The 24,458-nt window shown below is 41.2% G+C and overlaps 1 pseudogene; it reads left to right on the forward strand.

Moving 5' to 3' along the window:
• Positions 1–514: 514 nt before the first annotated feature.
• On the forward strand, positions 515–612 carry LOC149233049 (U6 spliceosomal RNA; annotated as a pseudogene).
• Positions 613–24,458: the final 23,846 nt, after the last annotated feature.

Consider the following 24,458-nt stretch of genomic DNA (forward strand, 5'->3'; position numbering starts at 1 on the left):
AATGTCTTGTCATAATCATGACTTTGTCCAGTGGTTTGAAAACCTGCTCATTTTGTATTTAGATATATCTGTTTTGTTAGTTGAAAGTTCAATGTCTTGTCATAATCATGGCTTTGTCCTGTGTTTTGAAAACCTGCTCATTTTGTATTTAGATTAATGGAAGCTTGTATTATCATTTATGTAAGAGTAATTTTGTCATTTTTATAGTAGCTTGTTAGGTAGTTATTTGGTTATTTGTGCATAAATAAAATGATTTTATTTTATTTTGGAAAAAATATATATCTTGTTTTATGTGTAAAATAGAAAATAAGATATTTTTTTGGTATCTTTCTAAGTTAAGATGGAACTACATTGGTTCTCTATAAATATATTTGGTATCATGTGCTTCACCATTGATATTGTGGGTTGATAAAAAACAATTAGGATAGTATTAAACAGAATTGCTTTCTCTTTATGAATAGTTGATGTGATTTAGTTTCTAGTTGATATGATTTAATTGCTTTCTCTTTTAGGTGTGTGTGTATGTAGAGACCTCTGATGAATAATACAAAGAAGATTAGTATTATCCCTGTGCAAGAATGACACACAAATTGAGAAATGATCTAAATTTTTTAGTCTACTAGATTAGCTCAGGTGATTGGGAGAAATATTATCTTTCCCACGTGGGTTCAATTCCTACATATTGATATGACTTCTTGAACTCATAATGAGAATTTCCTTTAAAAATCCAAACATGTATATTCCACACAGATTATAAAAATATTTTATAAGCAATATATATATATATATAACTTTGTATGATGCAGCTCACAGTCGATATTGTGGGTGGAAAGAAACAGATAAAATGGTACCAAAGAGAATTGCTTCTTCTTTTCCAATATATATATATACACTTAGTACCTCAACTATATATATACACTTAGTATCTCAACTTGTAGTTGAGGGTTGATAAAAACAATTAACATGGTACCAAACATAATTGCTTTCTTTTCCAATAATTGATATGATTAAGTTTTTAATGTTATTTCTACATGTATACAGATTTGTGAATGAGTACTATTAATAACGTTTTTTTCTCAAAATTTTGTATAATATTAACCTGGTAAAAGAGAAATGTTGCAAGAAGATTATTTTCTCAAAATTTTATATAATATTTTTATATTGAGTCGACATACTAATATTAATATTGCAAAAGGGAAATATTGTAAAGAAACTAATTTGGTTTTTTTTTCATATTTAAAAAAAAACAACATTTACATAATTTAGAAACAAATAATATGTTTTTTCATTTCATTCTTATATATAATATTTTTATATTGAGTTGACATACTAATATTAATATTGCAAAAGGGAAATATGGTAAAGAAACTAATTTGGTTATATTGTAAAGAAACTAATTTGTTTTTTTTTCATATTTAAAAAAAAACAACATTTACATAATTTAGAAACAAATAATATGTTTTTTCATTTCATTCTTATATATAATATTTTTATATTGAGTTTACATACTAATATTAATATTGCAAAAGGGAAATATGGTAAAGAAACTAATTTGGTTTTGGTTTCATATTTAAAAAAAAACAACATTTACATAATTTAGAAACAAATAATATGTTTTTTCATTTCATTCCTATAAGATCATTATTGTTTTTCATTTCATTCCTATGAGATCATTATTATCATTATTTTATATTTAGATACCTAAAATGTAAAAATGCTTTTATTGAAATATTCGAGCTCATACTATAATGTGCCAACAAAACCAGTGCTATTACACTAAGTATACACTTACATTGTTATACACCATTGAGCCATATACAATGCTATGCACCAATAGATTAACCTTCTTCCTTTCGAAAGAGTAATGAGAGAAGGATCAATGTTAGAATGATTTTTTGCGATTGGTTTGTGTTGCATGGTTGGTAATCCACTATCTTAAATACAATCGATTTTCATTGTGAACACCATGCGGAAACAATATTATTGAAACCAATAGGGAGGGGAAATGAACAATCAGCTTGATTTACCTTTCTAAGAAGTGCTCTGATTTGTAAGCTTTTCAACTTTAGTATTAGGTTATATTTGATCTTGATCTAAGATTGTGCCTCAGATTTCTTCTTATTCTATATTTGCATTTTTGGTCTTGACTTCCCGAACAGGAAGGTTATCTTAAACTTTACAATAGATTATTTTGGTAATCATAAATTTTACAAGTTAGACATAATTAATCATGGTTATTATAATGTAGAAAATATGGAAGACATGCAAATTTGCAACGTCTTTTGTTTTGGATCTTTAGTATTGTGCATTAAACTTGGACATAATTAATCATGGTTATTATAATGCAAAAAAAGATTGAAAAACATGCAAACTTGTAACATTTATTGTTTTGGGGATCTTTAGTATTATGCGTGTATTTAAAAAGTTTTTGACCATTCTATACAATATCACAATGTAATGTGTTAATGTAAATCTATATATGAATGAACTTGCAATTTGTCATTTATTACAACACACAATATATAACAAATGATGCTTCTTGAAATTTATGGTTGTGACTTTGGAATAATGAATTTAGGATACAAAAGGAGAGAGAATAGATTAGAAGAATGGTTTTGAGATAAAAAAAGAGGTAGCGTGTTAGATTTCTTGCAAACCTAGCACTCAATACCCAAATTCCTAGCATAAAAATTGATTTACTGATTTAAATGCACAAGTAGGTTCCTAACACAATAGAATTCAGTGGAAATAAATACACTGATCTCAATCACAATGACACAAATAACTTCTTCCCAATCAAATCAGTTCATCATTAACAATGACTCAAAACCTACTTGGGCTCTTGTCCTGGGGTTATGGCTCAATTGGGAAAATACAAAAAAATACAAACGCCTTTGGATCTGATACATCAATGCTCAATCTCCTTGGCCAGCTCTAGATCTTCAGGGTCCCTCAAGTACTTCCTCAGATCAGACATTCTGGAGTATCACACTCCTACTTGAGCAAGTGTGTAAAGGAGAATGTGGGTGACTCCTCCACGTCTAGACACAACGCCTATGCAGAAGTACCTACATGAGCTACAAAAATTAACACTCCCTCGTAGCAAGGGAGGTACTTTTTACCCATTGGAACCGTTTTTGACACTGGACTTGAATCCGCTACCTTGGCTGCTTCCTCTAAACTAGAAGCCTTCTCTACCACTTGGTTTGGAAAGACCCTTGAAGTCTAACTCCTTGGTGTCGTTCATAGAAGCTTTTCACTCTTAAACAAAGTGTAAGGTCATCTTGTACCAAGAGACCTTCTTGATAGACTTGGAAGAATCTACAAGATGCTCCTTCTTACTTGAACTTGAAGGCTGTCTCCCTCTGAGTTGGTTAACCCTCGGAGCTTGTCGCTCTCTGTTCTCTATCACTGTAATGCTTCTGGCCATTGCTCTTGTGCTAAGACCGAGCACACCTGTCGGTTTGTCTCGGTCCTTTGAGATACCCACAAACTATATTGCCAATTCCTTGATTGGTATGGTCTCCCTCTCTCCCTTTGAGGGCTGACCTCCAGCAATCTTGTTGGTCGCTGACACTGTCCTTCGTACTTCTTGTTGGCTACTACCAACTCAACGAGCAACTGTTGGCCCATGCCCGTGGTTGCAAATCCCCTGCCCAACAACTCTAGTTGGCCACTACATCTTGTAGTTACTCGATCATGCCTAGTGTGGCACCCTGCATGCGACATAATCCTTCACATTGCTTTGTGGCACCACCTAAACAGGACCCTGTCATTACATCTACCACTGACATGTTCACTAACTTGACTACACTTTGCACTATGCAACCTTTATGCATGGTTTTGATACTCCCCGCACATATCCCTCACACGGTCTCCTGCGCTGCTTATACTGTCGACTTTTGTTGCTTGTTAGACTCTTGACGTCGATCAACTTGGTCTTGACCACTGTTAAACCACTGTCGACCATATGCTATGCCTACTCGTGTCACCTCTCAATCGGTCGATCCTGCCTATCGTTGCCTTGATAAGATATCCACCAATCGACACATGCTAACGGTTGGGTAGGTGTTCTTGGCCCCTACGTGTTTGACTATTGCAGGATGGTAGATCTAGCTCTCGGCTGGACAACCCTTCATGCGACGACTTGTGGCCTATTTTCGTCGTCGATGGCTTCCTTGCAGGTTGAAATCTGTGGTTTCTCCCTTTGCGGTTGTAAATGATTCTTGTTCGGTTCCTATCCTTCCCTACATCAGTCGATTGTGACCCCTCTCGAGAAGTTGTGGCCTTCTCGACCCTCTCGGCTCCCCATAGGCCCTCTCAACTTCGTTGCCAAGACACAAGAATGAATTACTCACCCTTGTACTTACATTTTTCCAAAGGGTGCAATACCACGGGTTATTAGAATACCATGGATCTTTGTGTGCAAACCCCCATCACTTAGCTCATTTACCCCACATGTGAGAATACTCTTGATGCTACCCAAAACATCAACACTCCCTCTTAATGAGGGATGTATTCTCACAACACCACCTAGAAGTGGCTTTGCATTTGAACTTGGAACACATTTCCACCCTTGATTTGCTATCACAACTATTCCATATGGCACAGAAGCAATTTATGCTGTATGACAGGGATCCTTCTTCAAAGACACCATACTCCTAGAAGCCTCATGTTCCGTCATGACAGTTACCTTGGCAGTTATCCACTGCATGGTATGGTGACATTACCACTGACACGACCTATCCTTTTTCCTTCTTTTTTTTCCTTTAAATTTGGAAATCATGCCTTTAATAAGAACTTCAGTGTTAAACTTTTCGTTCTTCAACTATTTCGCCGAATTACTTTAGCCCCTTCAAAAAATTTCCATTCGTATGATTGTTGGTTGAACCTGACCGTGATGATCTAGTACAAACCTGGTGCCTGAGATTTCGATATTAGTTTACTCATAGTTTTCACTCTGATACCATGTTAGATTTTCTGCAAACCTAACACTCGACACTTAAATTTCTAACAAAAAAATTGATCTACTAATTTAAATGCACAATTAGGTTCCTAACACAATACTATTCAACGGAAGCAAATATTTTGATCTCAATCACAATGACACAAATAAATTATGCACAATCAAATTAGTTCATCGTCAACAATGATTCAAAATCTATGTAGGTTCCCATCTTGGGATAATGGCTCAATTAAGAAAATACAAAAAAATACAAATGCCTTGGATTTGATTGGACATATTTTCCTTAGTTCGGTGTTCGATCTACTTGGCAGATATGGGTCTTCAAGCTCCCTCCTGTACTTCCTTGGACTTGATACTCTGGATTATCACACTCCTCCTGAGGCTAGTGCGGTTGTATGGTGTGTCATTTTCGTCTACTTAGCCTTGCTTTTATAACTTTAGATTCAACGAAATCCCTAGCCCTAATCTCCAAAGTCATTGATGGCTGAGATTAGATCTCACATCACCTGAGATCAACAACTAAGATTAAAACAAAATCACTAAAGTAATTTACTTTACTTTTCCTAAGTTTCTTTTAGCAATAAGTCAACATACTAATATGTTCTTTTTTCCTACGTTAGACTTAGGCTAAGTTACATTAGCAACTTTCTCACACGTTCAAGTGTTCTAAGGAGAGTGTGGGTAACTTTTGCACCCTTAGACATAAGGCATGTGCAGAAGTACCTGGCCGAGCTACAAAAATCAACACTCCCTCTTAGTGAGGGAGGTGTTTTTTCCCCCTAGAAATGTCTTCGATCCTGGACTTGTATCTATTGCTTTGGCTGCTCCCTCTGAATTAGAATTTTTTTTTCTGCCACCTTCTTTAGAAAGATCCTCAAAGTTTAGCTCCTTGGTGTGTTCCTAAATTCCTCTTGCTCCTAAACATCCTGTAAGGTGATCTCATACCAAGAGACTGTTTTGATAAGCTTGTAGGAATATACCAACTGCTCCTCCCTACTTGAACTTAAACGCTGACTTCCTTCGAGTTGCTGAACCTTTGAAGCGTCTCGCTCCTTGTTCTCACTCATTACAATGCTTCTTACCATTGCTCTTGTGCTAAGTCCTTCTAGCACCCTTGTGGGTCTGTCTCAGTCCTTTGAGACACCCATGAACTTTATTGCCAGTTCCTTGACTAATATATTCTCCCTCTCTCCCTGTGAGGGTTGACCTCCAACAATCTTGTTGGTTGCTAGCGTTGTCCTTCTTACTTGTTGTTGGCTACTACCAACCCATCCAACCCTTGTTGGCACATGCCTATTGCCGCAGATACCCTTCCCAATGACTTTAGCCCACTACATCTTACAGTGAATCATGCCCAACATGGCACCCTGCCTGTGACATAATCCTTCTTACAAATTTGTGGCATTGCCTACATTAGACCTTGCTGCTTACTCTGCTACTAGCCCATTCATAGCTTGACTACACTTTGCACTGTGTAGCCCTTACACACAATCTTGACACTCCTTGCACATATCCCTCATGCGATGTCTCTCGCATTACTTACATTGTCGACTTATGTCGCCTACTAGACTCTTGTCGCCGGTCGAGTTAGTTCCCATTGCTGCCAAACAATTATGGACCGTGCTTTGCCTGCTTGTAATGCCTCTCCATTGGTCGATACTGTGTATGACTGCCCTGACAAAAACCTGACCGACCGGCTCATATTCATTGTTGGGCGGGTGTTCTTGGCCTCCACTTGCTCAACTACCGCGAGATGCCAACTCCAGCACTTGGCCTGACAACCCTTCATGCGACTACTTGTGGCTTGTTGTAGCCGCTGCTAGCTGCCCTGTAGGTTGGAACTCCCTGTCTGTCATTTCTCGCTTTGCAGTTGTAAATGATTCTTGGTTGATTCCTCTTCTTCCCCTTAGCTACGACTCCTCTTGACAAGCTATGGCCCTCTCGACCCCCTTGCCAAGCCATAAGAATGAATCACTCACCCTTCTACTTATATTTTTTCAAAGGGTGCAATGCCATGGGTCTATATGATATTCAAAATACCATGCGTCATTAGCATACAATGATTATATATCATGGGTTATCAAAATACCATGGGTCATTAAAATCCCATGGTTATTAGAATACCATGGGTCACTAGAATATCATGGGTATATATTAGGGTCATTAGAATACCATGGGTCTATAGGTGCAAATCCCCATGGCTTAGCCCACTTTCCCCACACGTGAGAATACTTCTCATGCTACCCAAAACATCAACACTCCTTAGTGAGGGATGTATTCTCACAACACCACTTAGAAGTGGCTTTGCCTTCGAACCTAGAATACATTTCCACCCTTGATTCGCTATCGCAACTGCTCCATATGACATAGAAGGAATTCCTGTTGTATGACAGGGACCCTTCTTCGAAGACACCTTGCGCCTAGAAGCCTCCTAGTTCGTCGCGGTGTATGCCCTAGTGGCTGGCAACTGCGTAGTTTGGTGGCAGTGTTGTCGACCACTAGCTATCCTGACTTGCCCTTTTTCCTTTTTTATTTAAACTTTTATTTGAAAGTTGTTCCTTAAAAAAATCAGTATTAAAAAAAATTCTTTTCAGTCGTTCGATTGATTTACTTTGACCCCCTTAAAAAAATGTCTGCTCATACGATAATTTTCCAAACCTAGCTGCAACGATCTAGTGTGAACATAGTGTTGGGACACATAATTGGCTTTATTTTTGTACCTATTTCCCCCACCTTTTCCTACCATTTTGACCCTATGAAGACATACTTTGTCACTTCGTTAATTATTATTGGCTAAAGTATGTTCCTTTTGCATGTCACCTTTATTTTTAAGTTTTGCTTGTAAATTGATACAAAAGCTATTTGCTTCAGACTATTTTACTAATGAATTGGCGAAGGGATGTTTTAGGTGGTTTTGACTGTGTTGGACTCGCCAACATGTTAGGGGATCTCCCCGCTAAAAAGTCCCAACTAGACCTCAGACCGTTTGGAGTAGGAGTTCCAGCGGTGGGTAGTAAAACAATGCCTTTACCGTGATAGCGCGCAGAGGTAAGTATGATAAATTTGCCGGAAGCAAGTGTGTGACCTTGTAGTGAGTCAAGTGAGATGCATGGGGGTTCTAACACATGGAGGGGAAAATGAAGTTTGTCCCTTAGAAGCCTGTAATAGTATGCACCCTGAAAGGAACACACAAGCTGAATGACATCACAAGTTGGAAAGCAGAATAGTCCACAATCCAAAGTGACAGGTTAAAACAACAACATGTTTGCAACAAGATTCATATAGTTGCATACAAAATAGTTCATACACAAATGCGTAAGTTAAATAACATACATTGCTAAAGCAATTAGAATAGTCCAACTACAATAACAACATATGCGTGAAAACATGTTGGCTAGAGTTATATATATTAAGTGAAAGTTCCATCCATACATATACCATTGATAGCCACTAGCCCCAATAGTGGAACATTACAATCAACACTGCCTGCTTCCCCAAAGAGATGTACTTGCTTTGAACTGTGGAGAAGCCAAGGCTTGTCACAATACTCTCCAAGCCTTCTCTAAGCAAAGCTTAGCCAAAAGCCTCTACTATGAGTTATGAGGTTTTATATATATCAAAGGGTGGGGTAACTCTTGACATTCCCCTTTGACTTTTGGACTATCCTCATGACTCTTCACATTACATAGTGACTATTCACATTCCACTAATGACACTTGGAATTTCACTTACAATATGTTTACAATAATACAATTTCCACATATATCCATGTGGGACAAAAATAGGCTTGAGTTGGTATGACAAGACAAACAACATCACTTTGGGTTTTGGGGAAAGACCAACTTGGTAACCTCCTCGCGATGGTCCTCGGTGACGAACTGATACCAAGCTTGGTACTGCGCTATTGTGTCTTGATACTGTTTGGTGACATCTTTGTTGAAGCAGACTCTTGCCTCCTGTTGTAGTGGCTGCAACACTCTAAATTTTTTTGGCCTGCATCCAATTTCGGAGCCTTCCTTGGGTTTTTCCTTGATGTTTGCAAACAATCGGGCTCATCCCATGATCTCGTGTTGAGTCTTTGCACCCTCCTCGCTTAACTGTTCACTAGACATCTTTTAGCATGTTGGTCAAACTGTCATGCTTGCAGTGGTGTTCTGGCTATGTTCACGACCGTCTTCGTGCGTACAAGTTGTTTTTGCTATGTAAGCCTCTGTGGCACTCACACATGGAGTTGTATGTAATGTCACACAAATGTCATCGTGGTCGTTCAACGATCTATCACAAGTGTTGCGCTTGTCACTTGCACCCGTTGGTTAGTCACACTGAGCGCATGTTGTCTTGATGGTTCGAGGTGTCTTGTCGTCAAGTCATGTTGAGTGTGTGTTCGCAATGTCATGCATGTACGAAGTCACTCGTTCACACACTTGGTCATTTCGCTGAAGCTATGTTGACCAGACCAACCCTAATAGTTGGACCTTCGTTGAGTTGCACTGTGCATTCTCAGCGCTCAGTGAACATGTACTGCTGCCCATAATTGCACAAAGCTTGAGGCTGCCTCCCAGGCAGTTTACACTGCGCAATCCTGGAATCGACCCGACTGACTGTCACCCAGAACATCGTAGAAGTTTCTCGGCAAGCCATCTCAATCTATGCTGCCCGCAAGCAAGGCCATCAAGCCTCCAACTGGTTAACTGAGGAGTTTGACCGGGCAGTGACCCCGGGCCTCACTCCTCCAAAAAATGCGCAGAAGCTACCAAGCATGCCCGCTTCCATTGGCTTAAGATACCGCACAGACATGTTGGACAAACACCCGCTGCCTGTCACTACACTGCCCTAAAAAATTGCATAGTTTTCTTAGCCAGCCACCTTGTTAGCCGACCTGTTGCTCCTCATGAAAACTGCGCAGTTTTCATGGGCAGTCTCCCACCTGCCTAGTAACCTGCTCAACCCATAAACTGCGCAGGGATATCCTGCAGGCCAGCCTCCCAGATTTGCGCAGTTTTGGTCAGCAGCCTCTCACAGCCCGCTGCTACCTCCCCAAAGAATTTGTGCAGTTTTCATTGCCAGTCTCCCCCTGCTGCCTGCATTGTCTACCTGGAAAAATTGCGCGGATATGCCCTCCAGCCGAGCCAGATCCCGCAAACAGTCACCACTGGTCTGGACTGCCCATCTCAGCCTCCTAGTGACCTCTGCACAATTTTCATTGATAGTGCTTGGAGCCCGCGTCCCGGCTTGAAATGTGCTCTGCACAGTTTCAGAGCCTTGTGTTCTCTCCCGGTCCCCTGCATCCGAAAGTGAAAGATAGTGCCTCATGGTAGATTAGGAGATTTATGGATTTGATGTTGTCTCGTCATGAGTGATTGCAGATACAGGTACATAGATGAGACATGGCGCGACGACGAATGGGATGAACAAGGAGCGCATGCAAGGAGACTTGTTTGTGAATGCACAAACACATGGAGCATGCCAAGTACAAGCGAAGGGGAGACATGCACGTGCAACATCAAGCGAACACCAAGACCATCGAAGACTTCGCACAACTTGCCATGTGGAGGTGAAGCTATGATACACCAAGAGCACATTCATCACTCAGTGGCACTACAACTCGACATGGACACCACCAACAACATAAACATATTAGCATTGTCAAGTCGAGACATGTAATGAGTCATCTCGTCCACATCACCATTGTGGTCCATACTGTTGTAATTAATGTAATGTAATGTGGAAGTCCAAGAGACCCACATGTAAAATTGAAGAGCCATGTAAGTTGAACAATCACAAGGGTCAGTTTCACCCTTGGCTATAAATACCTCTCACTTATACATGCAAATGACTTTTCACCTTGGCTCCTCCCACATAGCCTTGAGAGTCTTTAGTCTTTTCTTTGAGGAGCGAGCAGTGGTTCCAACGCCTCGCTATCGGGGTTAGTGATGTAATGGTGTACCGATGTGTCTTGGAACTTTCGATTAATTCAGAAGCCTTATAACATGCCAAAACGTTTTCACACATGTATTGTATTTGTTTATAAGACTATTCTTTGGACACTTGTAATGCATGTTGCTTTAACCTGTATTAAGACAGTTGAACAATTTCGGTTGTTCTAATACATATGCTTATGAAAATGTGTTGTATAAGATGTTAACACTATCTTGTCCGTGTGGGTTATCCCATTGGACACTCGACATAACCATTCTCATAAACTTGTTATAACAACCGTCGCACTCATGTGGACTATTCCATTGGATGTTGTACGTGCTATCTATTCACTGTGTGTTTGTGACTACTGCATCCGTGTGGACTACTCCACCGGAAGTTGCGCATGTCCTGTTGTGTTCTATGTCTCTAACAGAGTTGGGACTATTCCCTTTCGACTTGAGACTCACTTCCACCCTCTCCCTCTGCGGTGAAAGAACCTTGACAGAAGTAACACTAAACACTCACCAGGCACACGAACTTCGCTGTTCGAAGACAAAGAAAACCACTCTCATGTGTTGACAAGCAAGAGCTAAGACAAACCTTTAAGATAATGACAGCTGGGCCATCATACTGGATGGGACTCATACACCAAACGGTGTGAGGTCTAGTTGGGACTTCATATCGGGGAGATCCCCTGAATGTTGGCGGGTTTAGCACCGTCAATATTTTTGGTGCTAGAAGGAGGGCTGCCAGTTGTTTATGGCTGAATGTATTCTCACCCCCACTCATTAATCATATGATCAAGGCAGTAACTTGTACTCCCTCTCACCTATGCGCAACTCTGAAGTTGATTACTCCTCAACTCCCACACGTGAACACAAAATGTTGTATCAGCACCTCCGCTTTGTCCATCCCATCACCCGTCAGTTCGTGAAAGTAGTCAGACTGATCCCAAGAATATAATATCTTCCATACGCATCAAGAAAGCCAAAGACCGCTCCCACAGGAGTTGTTGTATCATCGGTGGAAGAAGCAGTTCTTGTCACACTCGAAGGTCTGGTAGAAGCTTTTGAGAATGGAGAGGAACCTCCGGTCTTCCAATAGGGAGAACGAGACACCCTCATGATTTTGGGCTCAGATTACGGTACAGGAGGCTGCGGGGAAGGCAGCGGAGGAGGTGGAGGCAGAGATGAACCAATAGACTTAGAGTCGGAACCATCAGATTCTGAAGAAGAGGAGGAGGACGAAGAAGAAGAAGACATGGCTGACCAAAACTTGGAATGGAGGATTCAGGGACCATTGTCTCTCCCGGGTGCTCTACATAGGATGTCAAAGCGTTCGGAGAGAGTGTTCACAAAGTATGACCCTGACAGAGCAGTGAAGATAGAAGACCACTTCGACAACTTCTACCTACCGCTGCTGACAGTCGAGGTACGATATGACGATGTTGCATGCAGATTGTTTCCGTGTACCTTGGATGGCCGTGTAGTAGTATGGTATCACAACCTTCCTATCAACTCCATCCATAATTGGGGTATGTTCAAACATATGTTTTTGGAAAAATTTGCTGATGACAAGACCCCGACCATGTTGCTCAAAGAGTTGGGTAGCCTGAAGATGGAGGCGAACTAAAAGGTAAAATATTTTAATCAGAGATTTTTGCGCATATTGAACAAGTTTGCAACAGACATGAAACCTCATGACTCCATCATTGTCGACTACTACACCTCCGCACTGCAAACCAACATTGTGCAAATCATCAAGCGAGTTGTGAAACCAACGTTATTAGAAAATTGCGAAGAGACAATCATTGTAGAGAATGACCTGTGCGCAATTGGAGTCCTCAAGGATGATGAAGCAAAAAAGGACTCCAAAGATGCAAGTAGGAAGCCCCAAGCTACGACGAGCAAGGGTAAAGACAAGGAAGAAAGTGACATTGAAACCCTTACTTGTCTTGTCAAGAACATGACAACAAAAGTGTCTGAGCTGAAACAACGAACGATCGACACATCTGCAAGCAACCCACTGCCTAGACAATAGAAATGAAGCATGTCATCAGGTAGCAACAAAGCTCCAGTTCAGTGTTCCAGTTAAAACAATGTGCGAATAATGAATTTTTCTCATTCCATGAAGACGATCACTTGGAAGGGTCTTGTTTGGAATGAAAACGAGTTGCAGGCCCAGTATGCAACTGTGCACTAAACGTAGTGAGCAGTACGCAGTGCCAGCCAAGAGACAAACGATGACGAAGACGCTGCACCTGATGAGGCTCCCAGCACTGGGTAGGTAATCAACATGTATCAATGATCGCAAGCAACACAAAAGACAAACATCGTGGAGCAGCCCCAAAAGCGAAATGGTTGATACAATCTCAGAAGTCAAGGGGCTCCCCCTACATTTGGGGAAATGCGAGAAAAGCTTGAAATGTCGAGGAAGGTTGATCCACTAGCCGTCCAAAAGCAGAAAACACAAAACAAGCCCGGGAAGACAACGACGAACAAGAGTACGTCCATGAGCAGCAAACTGTAGAACACTCTACTGGACTTTACGAACACGAGTCTGACCCCGAACATCTCGGTGAGTCTATCTGCTCTTGACTACAACATTGTGGAAGATATGAAGAAAACTCACGTAGACATCAGTTTGTTTGAGTTGGCTAAGATTCAAAGTTGGCAGGATATTCTGCTGCGTGCACTTGCAAACATCTGTAGACAACTCAACCTCTACCAGGAATGGAGCAAGCACATCTCCCGGTGCACTCACAACTGTGCTCAACACATTCCGGATGGAAGAAGAAAACTCTGTTTGCCCTCCATTCTTGCTTTCATTTGAAATCTATAATTGCAATGTTCATAACTCTTTGGTTGATTTTGGCGGATCAGCCAAATTCATGCCACTCGATATCACTAAGAAGATCAATGCACAATGGAGCAAGACATTTGCGCAGATCATCCAACTTGATCGGACATGCGTACTAGCCATTGGTGAACTTTGGGTTGTGATCATCCATTTATCTCATGACGACCGAGTTCACCAGTGCATAAACATTGTTGTTGTGGACATACCAGAAGCGTATGGCTTACTGCTCAGTAGACACATGTCTAGCAAGTTGAATGGATACTTTGCTACAGACTGGTCACACTTGTGGCTTCCGTATTAGGGAAAAAGCAATCAAATCCGGGTGTTATCCGAGAGATACATGAGGCATAATATCACTCCCATCAATGGTGAGAATGAATGTTGGCTTTCGCAGAGCTCATGTTCGACCACTGCCTCTTGGAAACAACGTTGGGGTGTTATCTCACACAGCTAGCTCCAACCCCACCATACACGCAGTTGGGTCTCCTTCCTTGCCCAATTGACGGAAATGAAACCTGTACAACACACTGTAACACTAGTAGCAGTAGCAGTAATAGTAGTACAAGTGCGTCGAACGACTCGTGTACAGTTGTGGACCATGTACTTTGACGGATCAAAGACATAGGTTGGCTCTGGAGCTGGGGGTGCCTTGATTGACCCAAAACACAAGAAACATTTGATCTCGAGCCGCTTGGAGTTCGAGTGCACAAACAACATTGCTGAATACGAAGCACTCGTGTTGGGATTGCAAAAAGCCATTAGCCTCAACATTGTTGCGCTCAAAGTGGTAGGTGATTTAGAAATATTGGTACGACAATGATGTAACACCATATACTGTTTATCACCTCATCTCAAAAGTTACCAGCAAGAGGTATGGTGACTAATCTCTAACTTCCAAGCATTTAATATCACTGTTGTGCCAAGAACGCGTAATGCAGCTGCCAATGCTTTAGCAAACACAACTTCTAGGATGTCACCATTTATGGATAGATTTATTGTTGAAATTTTGTATAAGCCTTCTATCCCTGATAACATAACTAATCTACGTGTTTTTGACGATGATCAACAGATACTACATTTCATGGCCAATGTTGATGTCTTCAAAGACGCAGTGATTGACGAAGACGAGCATGATCAGTCTCTGCAATCTAGGGTTGATGACAAGAAAGGCAACCTCATCCCCAAGGGTGTTGTATCTCTAGAAAAGCACTATGACTTGCAGAACCGCTTTCAGTGGCCAAAGAACAAAAAAACCCACAACTCAACCATGATGTACAAATAGATAAACTTGGGAACAGAACAAGATCCGAAGGTCGTCAATCTCAATGTGTGTTGTACACAACAGAAGCGACAAGCCTTTATCCGCTTGTTCAAACACTATCGGGATGTCTTCACGTGGACATATGGTGATCTGAAAATGTACGACACACGAATAATCCAACATGTGGTTCCAATAAAAAAAGGGGTAGATCCATTTCAACAAAAGCTGAGGAAAGTACATTCATCACTTGAACCCCTCATACAAAAAGAGCTCACCAAGATGTTGGATGCACAGATCATATACAAAGTTCGTCATTCCACATGGGTTTCCAACCTCGTTATTGTACGTAAGAAGTCCCTAGAGATCTGCTTGTGCGTTGATTTCCGAAACTTAAACTGCACCTCAGACAAAGACAATTACCCCATGCCATCTGGAGTGTATTTTACACACAATATCTGGGGCAATTTTTTTTCCTTACTTGACAGGTTTTTAGGATATAATCAAGTCCTGGTAGCAGAACCTGATCGACTCAAAACTACCTTCCGTACCAAGTGGGGTACATTCGCATATAGACGAACGCTGTTTGGGCTTGTGAATGCAGGTGCAACCTTTCAATGTGCCATGGACACCGCCTTCCATGGACTCATTAGAGAGAGTGTAGTGGTTTACCTTGATGACGTCACTGTCTTTTCAAGAAAATGGTCAGACCACATACACCATCTGAAGAAAATATTTGAGTGATATTGGAAATACGGGATTTCCTTGAATCCCAGAAAGAGCGTGTTCGTAGTGTCTAAGGGGAACCTCCTTAGACACATCATTGCCAGAAGCAGGATCAAGGTTGATCTGGACTAGGTTTGGACCATTACAAAGATCCGTCACCCAGCCAACAAGAAAGCAATGCAGTCCTTCTTGGGAAAGTTAAACTTCCTCCAGAAGTTCATCTCAGACTATGCGTAGATAGTAAAACCAATGCAAGACATGATCAAGAAGGATGCAATTTATCGCTGGGGTAAGAGGGAAAATAACACACTCACCCGTATCAAGCAAGCTATAGCAGAAGCGCATACACTTTATAGCGCGGATTTCAACAAAGATTTCTTGCTATACACCTTCGTCTCCTACAACTCGCTTGCTGCAGTACTCACTTAGAAGGATGAGCTGAACGACAAATGCCCCATCTCCTTCATGAGTGAAAGCATGCACGGCCCTGAACTTAACTACCCCGTCGTTGAAAAACAAGCATACACAGTATACAAGGCGGTGAAACACTTCAGACCTTACTTGCTGAAGAATCTTGCATAGTCTATGTGCCTCACCCAATAGTCTACTCGCTGCTTGTACAATAGGAGCTGGGTGAACGACGTGCGAACTGGATGACAGACTTGCAAGAGTATGATCTTGACATCAAGCCAACTCACACTGTTAAGGGTCATGGTCTCTGCAGACTCGCAACTGAAGCAGTCCATGCACATGAGGAAGAAGAAGAACTCGCTGGTTGGGAGCAAGAAATTGAGATGTATGATGTAGACCGAGCACCACCCACTGCATGCAGAAACTCTTGGTAGGAAGATGTGCGCCAGTGCCTTGAGCAAGGCACCATACCCTCCCACTTCTCCATTAGACAAAAGAGGGCACTGCGCCTCAAAGATTTATCCTACTGCTGGTGCACGGAGTGCTTTACAGGAAGAACCGTAACAGATTTTTGCTCAGGTGCCTGGAGGAACATGATTTAGAGAAGGTCTTGCATGATCTGCACGACGGACCGGTTAGGGGCCACTTCGCGGGAAATACCATTGCGCAAAAATTTATGCGAGCCGGTTTTTGCTGGCCCACATTGTTCAAGGATGCACACGCTTACGCCCGCAAGTGCCCGGTCTGTCAGTGATGTGCCGACAGAACATGAAGGTCAGCAGCCCCGCTGCACCCTGTTGTAGTGATTGAACCATTCCAACAATGGTGCCTGGACATCATCAAGAAAATTTTCTCACATTCGTCAAAACAACACCGCTACATCTTGACAACAACTGGTTACTTCATGCGGTGGACATAAGCAGTTTTGCTCAAGCAAGTGAATGACCAGGAAGTCATCATCTTCCTCCAATAGAACATCATCTCATGCTTTGGCGTTCCGGTATCACTTGTGTTTGACAATGCAACTTACTTTTCATCTTTGAAGCTTTATGATTTTGCATTGCAATATGGTATTGTGCTGAAACACTCATCTAACTACTACTCGCAGGGAAATGGTCTCACAGAATCCACGAATAAAAACCTTATCCGCATAATCAAGAAGACCATTTACTCTGAGCAATGTAATTGGCACTTTACCTTGACGAATTCCTTATGGTTTGATCGCATAACACCCAAACTCTCTCTGAACACTTTGCCATACTTCCTGGTTTATGGGAAAGAAGCCATCCTACTGCCAAACATCTACTTTCCTACGCTCCAATTGTCCCAAGAATCCCAGTGCAAGCTTTGTCTGCTAGTTTAGCATAGGATGGAAACACTTCACAAGCTGCAGGAAGAAATGATGAAAGCAAAAGAAAAATTTATACTCCACTAGAACTGTATCAAGAGATGGTTCGACAAGAAGTCTGTAGGGAATGCTAACTTTGATGTTGGTGACTTAGTCTTGAAATGGGACAAACCCCACGAAGACAAAGGCAGACATACAAAGTTCTAGTCCCTGTGGATTGGTCCGTACAGTGTCCATGAGAAGCGTGGCCCACACACATACCGTCTACAATCACTTGACAGGTGGATGGACAAACTTCCTGTCAACGAACAAGATCTCAAACACTACTTTCAGTAAGTCGGGCCACGCCTTGCACCATATACATAGTCTGTTTACTACTTGTTGTTTTTTTTTCTTTTCTTACTATTTTTGTTTGCTTAATATCATGCTATTTTTTGTTTTGTAAATAAGTGTTGCCCTCTACTAAGTTCTGGCTTTTGAATGAGTATGTGGCTGAGATCTAAAGAGTCTTGTGACACTGCAACACTTGGCTAGTCCTGCGTCTGTCTTCTCTATGCTTGGTTATAACCTTCAGCTGATGAAGTCTTAACGAAAAATACGAGTCGTCTGCAAGGGAAGCTTGGGTCCAACCATGAACCTGTGTCCACATTGGGAAACTCCATGCCTGTACTCAGCGTTCTGCGCTGTGTGTTCAAGCTCATCCAACTAGTAGAAATGGAGAAGGGGAAAATCTAAACGAGCAAACCTATGTCAGAGGTCTTACATGATTCTCTAAAGGAACAACCTCTTCTGCTCTCAATAAGTCGGGATCTGTCTTTTGCCCCAAAAATAAATAAGTGCTTATGCACAGTCCTCTTAAAAAATACAATGGCGAAAGAAGAGAAAGGCTTCCTGCGCAGAGAGGCGAAGCATGCAACTCCACCGGGGTACTAACTAAGCTCGCTGGCAGTGGAGCAATGCATGTGTTCCTGTGTGACTCCAATGGGGCACTGTCTAGGCCTGCTGGCAGTGGAGCAACATCAGAGATGAAAACTTATACTCTGAATTTTTTTAACTCGCGAGCCAAACTACCCTTCCTGATTTCGAAACACAGTGATCAAGATGAAACTTGTTGTTGTGTTTGACTGAGTTGGCAAAAGGTAAACCATGTTTGTCTATGGGGTAAGTGGATAAGACGAAGTAACCCGCACAATGATTCAATACTCCTTGAAAAATCAAGGCCCTGTGCTATCAATGGACCAAAATAGAGACACTGGAATTCAACCAATGTGTTGCCAAGTGTTGTAGCGGCTTCAACACCCTCCAAAATTTTGGCCTGCATCCAATTTCAGAGCCTTCCGTGGGTTTCTCCTTGATGTTTGCAAACACTCAGGCTCATCCGATGAGCTCGTGTTGAGTCTTTGCACCCTTCTCGCTTGACCGTTCACCGGACATCTTTTAACATGTTGGTCACACTGTCATGCTTGCAGTCATGTTCTGGGTATGTTCACGACCATCCTCGTATGTACAAGTTGTTTTCGCTATGTAAGCATATGTCGCACTCACACAGAGAGTTGTATGCAATGTCACGCAAGTCTCATTGTGGTCGTTCAACGATCTATTACAAGTGTCGCGCTTGTCGCTCACACTCGTCGGTTAGTCACACTGAGCACATGTTGTCTTGATGGTTCGAGGTGTCTTGTCGTAAAGTCATGTTGAGTGTGTGTTCCCAAGGTCATGCATGTACAAATTCACTCATTCACACACTTAGTCATTTTGCTGAAGCTATGTCGATCGGACTAACCCCAACAACTGGACCTCTGTTGTGTTGCATTGCGTAGTCTCAACCCTCAGTGAACATGTACTGCTGCCCAGAATTGCGCAGAGCTTGAGGCTACCTCCCAGGCAGTCTGCACTGTGCAATCTTGGAATCAACCCCACTAACTGATGTTTCTCAGCAAGCCATATCAATCTATGCTTCCCGCAAGCGAAGCCATCAAGCCTCGAGATGGTCAACCGGGGAGTTTGATCGGGCAATAACCCCGAGCCTCACTCGTCCAAAAAATTGCACAGAAGTTGCCAAGCATGCCCGCTTCTGCTAGCTGGAGGAACTGCGTAGACATCCCGAACAAATGCCCACTGCCTGTCACTGCACTGCCCTCAAAACTCGCGCATTTTTCACAGCGAGTCACCCTGTCAGCTAGCCTGCTGCTCCTCCTGAAAAATATGCAGTTTTCATGGGCAGTCTCCCAGTTGCCTAGCATCCCGCTCAGTCCAGAAACTACGCAGGGACGTCCTGTAGGCCAGCCTCCCAGCGCTACGTAGTTTTGGCCAGAAGCCTCCTGTAGCTTGTTGCTGTTGGGTTGTGTTATATTCTTTCCACATAGTTAACAGGGGGTTTGAAGGGCACCCGTAACCCCACTTTATGGGGTCCGGGGCAGTGCCCTGGAAAATTTTGGTTTTGGACCCTATGTTAGGTTGGGCGGACCCACCTATGGTTTTGTGCATGATTTTCACACATGTTTTGGACGCGATGGTTTTTGGTCCATGGTATTGGACGCGATGGTTTTCGGTCCATGGTATTGGATGCTTTGGCATGTATAAATATGTATTATAACATTGAAAGGAACATAATGAAAAATCAAGCGGGTAGTCCCGGTTTTGGGATCCAGTGGGAAAATCTCTGTGTATATGTGTTATGCTCTCGCATTGTTTATTTTTCTATGTTTTAGAATTCGCATGCAGGTAATTTCTGTACAGGATTAAAATCTACATTTGGAATCGAAGTTGTTTTGTCTTCAAGGGGACGCCTTTGTTACTGAGGGGTTTCGCTCGGGCCTGTGTTAGACCCTGTTCAGTGGAAGATCTGCGAGATTGATTCTAGTGGTGAAAGAAGATGGCGAGCAGTGGAAAGATAGAGATTGAGAAATTTAATGGTCAAAGTTTTAAGTTGTGGAAACTCAAGATGGAGGATCTGTTGGTGGATAAAGATCAGTGGATCGCGGTAGATCTAGGTACTAAACCAATGGGAGTGACTGATGAAAAATGGAAGAAGTTGGATTGGAAGGCAAAGAGCACAATACGATTGTGTGTCTCAGATTCAGTATTGCTAAATGTATCAGGGGAAGCTACGACAAAGGCTTTGTGGGACAAGTTAGGGACTTTGTACCAATCTAAGTCTCTGGTGAATAAACTGTTCCTGCGGAAAAAGCTGTATAACCTGAGGATGAAAGATGGAGACTCGGTGATAGAGCATATGAATGCGTTTAACACCGTGGTAAGTCAGTTAGCATCTTTTGATATTAAAATTTCAGATGAAGATAAGTGTATCAGTTTGTTGTGTTCTCTATCAGATTCGTGGGATAGTCTGGTTATTGCAATAGGTAGCAATGCAACTGCCTTGCATTTTGATGAAATAGTCTCATCCTTGTTGACGGAGGAGATGAGACGGGAAAATATGGAAAGCCGGAATGGTGATGCCTTGTCTGTACGAGGACGGTCCCAGAACAGAAACAAAAATAAGTCATCGAGTGGGAGATTTAAATCTAGAGAGAGATCTAAATCTCCAGGAAAACCTGTAAAGGTGGTGTGCTGGAAATGCGGAAAGGAAGGGCACTTCAAAAGGGACTGTAAATCTAAAGCTCCTGATAAAGGAAAGGGATCTGATGATGCTCCTTCTGTAGAGGCGAAAACCACCTTAGATGAAGGTGGAGATGTGTACTTGGCTTCTTCAAGTACACATGTAGATCATGAGGCATGGTTGATTGACTCAGGTGCATCCTTTCACTTCACTCCCCATAGAGAGTAGTTTTGTGAGTACGATAAATACGATGATGGTGATGTCTTCTTAGGGGATGATATGAATGATAGAATCATTGGTCGCGGAAAAGTAAAGCTAAAGTTGCAAGGTGGAAGGGTTATAACACTTCTAGGTGTTTTGCATATTCCTGCATTGGCCAGAAATCTGATTTCTGTAAGCAAGTTGGATGATGTAGGTGTAAAAATAGTGTTCGAGAAGGATACCTGCAAGATGGTTCGGGGAGCATTGGTATTGATGTGGGGAGTTCGCACTGGAACTTTGTACAAGTTTCAAGGTAGCAGTGTTGTTGATGGGTGCAACAGTTCTGTGGTTCTTGAAAGTGGAGCAGAAAATCTAGTGGTCTCTGGAGAAAAGACCATGTTGTGGCATCAAAGGTTTGGACATATTGGAGAGAAGGGCCTTTGAATACTTCATGGTAAAGTTATGGTAGAAGGTATGAGTAATATCTCTCTCGATTTTGATTCCTGTGAAAATTGTGTATATGGGAAGCAAAATCGGGTGAGTTTCCCCTCTGGTGGTAAGAGGGCGAAACAAATATTAGAGCTTGTGCACAGTGATGTGTTTGGATCCGTGAAGATTCCATCACTGGGTAAGTCTATGTACTATGTATCATTTATAGATGACTTCTCAAGGAATACATGGATATATTTCCTTAAGAAGAAATCTGAAGTCTTTGACAGGTTTAAAGAATTCAAGGCTCTGGTGGAAAACCAAACAGAGAAAAAGATAAAGGTGCTAAGGATAGATAATGGTGGAGAGTTTTGCAATAAGGAATTTGAAGAATTATGTAAGAAGTGTGGTATATCACGGTAGAAGACTATTCCATATACACCTCAGCGAAATGGAGTTGCAGAAAGAATGAATAAGACGTTGATGGAAAGGGCAAGAAGCATGTTCAGTGGTGCTAGGTTAGGACATGAATTCTGGGCAGAGGCAGTGGATACTGCGTGTTACCTTGTCAATAGGTCACCTTCATCAGCGTTGGAGGATAAGACTCCACAAAAGGTATGGATTGGTAAGAAAGCCTCTCTTTCAGATCTAAGGGTATTTGGATGTGATACAGATGTACATATTCCAAAGGAGAAAAGAACCAAATTGGATAGTAAATATAAAAAGTGCATCTTTATTGGGTATAAGGATGGTTTAAAGAGTTATAAGCTTTGGAACCTAGTAACAAGGAAGGTTGTGTACAGCCGAGATGTGGTGTTCAGAGAGGTGAAAGATGTTATTAAACATGAAGTCCAACCAAAGGAACCTGAGAAGATAGAGTTTGAGCTAAAGGAGGAAAAACTAGACTCTACAGCAGAGGAGGAATCAGAAGATGAAGAGCCACAAACTCCGGCTTTGAGAAGATCAGTTCGAGAAAGAAGGCAGCCAGAAAGGTATAGTCCATCTGTTTTTTGTTAAAATTTTGCTTTGCCTATTACTGATGATGATTCCGGAACTGTGAAGGAAGCAGTGGATTCAGAGGATGGAAAACTCTGGAAAGTGGCCATGGTTGATGAAATGGCATCTTTGCACAAAAATGAGGCTTGAGATCTGGTGGAGTTGCCAGCGGGAAGGAAACCCATTGGCATCAAATGGGTGTTCAAAAAGAAGAGAAATGCAGAAGGAAAAGTGGAGAAATACAAAGCTCGGTTGGTAGCAAAAGGTTATTCCCAGGTGTCGGGAATTGATTTTGGTGATATTTTTGTGCATCTACAAAGTCAACTTCTATTTATGGTTATCTATTAATACAAAAAGCATCTTGTTTTAGGAATACTTTTGTTATGCTTATGCTCTTGTATTTCAATGCCATGTTGACTCATTGAGTAAACATATTAGATTATGCTATGTGGATATTGTAGTTTCTTTGCTTTTTTTAGTCATTATTGCAAGTTCCATTAATAGCACGTGGAGCTAGGATTGGAGCTTACAAGTGAAGAAGAGAGAAGGACTTTCTACGAATTACAGGTAGGTTTGTTGTCCATATTCCAATCTCTTTAAGGAAAGCATTGATTCTTTTTGTCCTATGTTGTTCTATATCAGACCATTAGATCTAGGGAATTCATTTTTGTCCACCAAAGTGAAATTCCATATAAAAATAACATTTTTTAATGGATGTTGATCAAGTTTGATTATTTTTTATACTCATCCTTTTTCCAAAAAATCAACCATTTCTAACTCATCTTTAATGCTACCTATTACACTCCTCGTAGTTGATTTCATGCCCACAATGAGAACTTACACTTAAAAATAATCCTTCAGTTTTCAACTGTGGCATATGAATATCAATTGGGTGATTCCCTAAGACAGTGAAAAATTTATCTGTGCCAAAAATGTTCAATGCTTCATCTTTATTTGATGTAGATGTATCCAATATTATTGCATTAAGTCCAAATCCTTTTCAAATATTGTTGCCATATAACCAAGATCTCCTGGTCCAATTACTTGACTAATAAATTGTAGGGTTGTAACAATGATTTCCTTTTTGTACAATCAATTTCCATTCATTGATTAGGACATCCATGCAACATAACATAATGAAGTCTTCAATGCTTTTCCTTTATCAAGTCCTGCAACTTTGTGCTTGAGGGCCTATAAATTAGGCATAAACCATGACAGGCTTGTCGCATACGAAGCCTCTAGGTATCTGACAATTCCATCAACAACGCAGGTCATGTTTCAATTCAACATTTCCACTGAAGGTTGTCACTGTGGCTTCCAACCTATGGGATAATTAAAATATCCTAGCCATAATTCTTATCAAAAAAGTAGGTCACACTTTTCATTAGTAGTGCACGTCGCACTATGAGATTGTATTTGTTAATGACTATAGATGTGACTTGCAACCATAGGCTAGTCGTTATTTTGAATCTTGTTAGATCTAAGACTTTAGTGATCCATATTGTAGATAAATGTCTTTCAGATTGATCACATCATTAGGATTTGGTCGACATTTTGAACCAGCTAATGTGGTTCATCCTCAGGACAAGGTGAGAAAATTAGTCAATCTTCAAGAATAAATAGCATGAATGCAACATTGCCCATAGTTAGTCGTTGGTGATTAGTTAATCAAGAAAAATCCAAAACGACATTAAGGACTTATTTATTAAAAAATCAAATTTCAGTTATGAAATAGCTGTTAGGAAGCATAATTATATATATTAATAATGGATAATAATACTATATG

This window comes from Pinus tabuliformis, chromosome J (assembly GCF_031772625.1).
Source record: "Pinus tabuliformis cultivar Carrire ecotype Pingquan chromosome J, CPIR1, whole genome shotgun sequence".
Taxonomy (NCBI): domain Eukaryota; kingdom Viridiplantae; phylum Streptophyta; class Pinopsida; order Pinales; family Pinaceae; genus Pinus; species Pinus tabuliformis.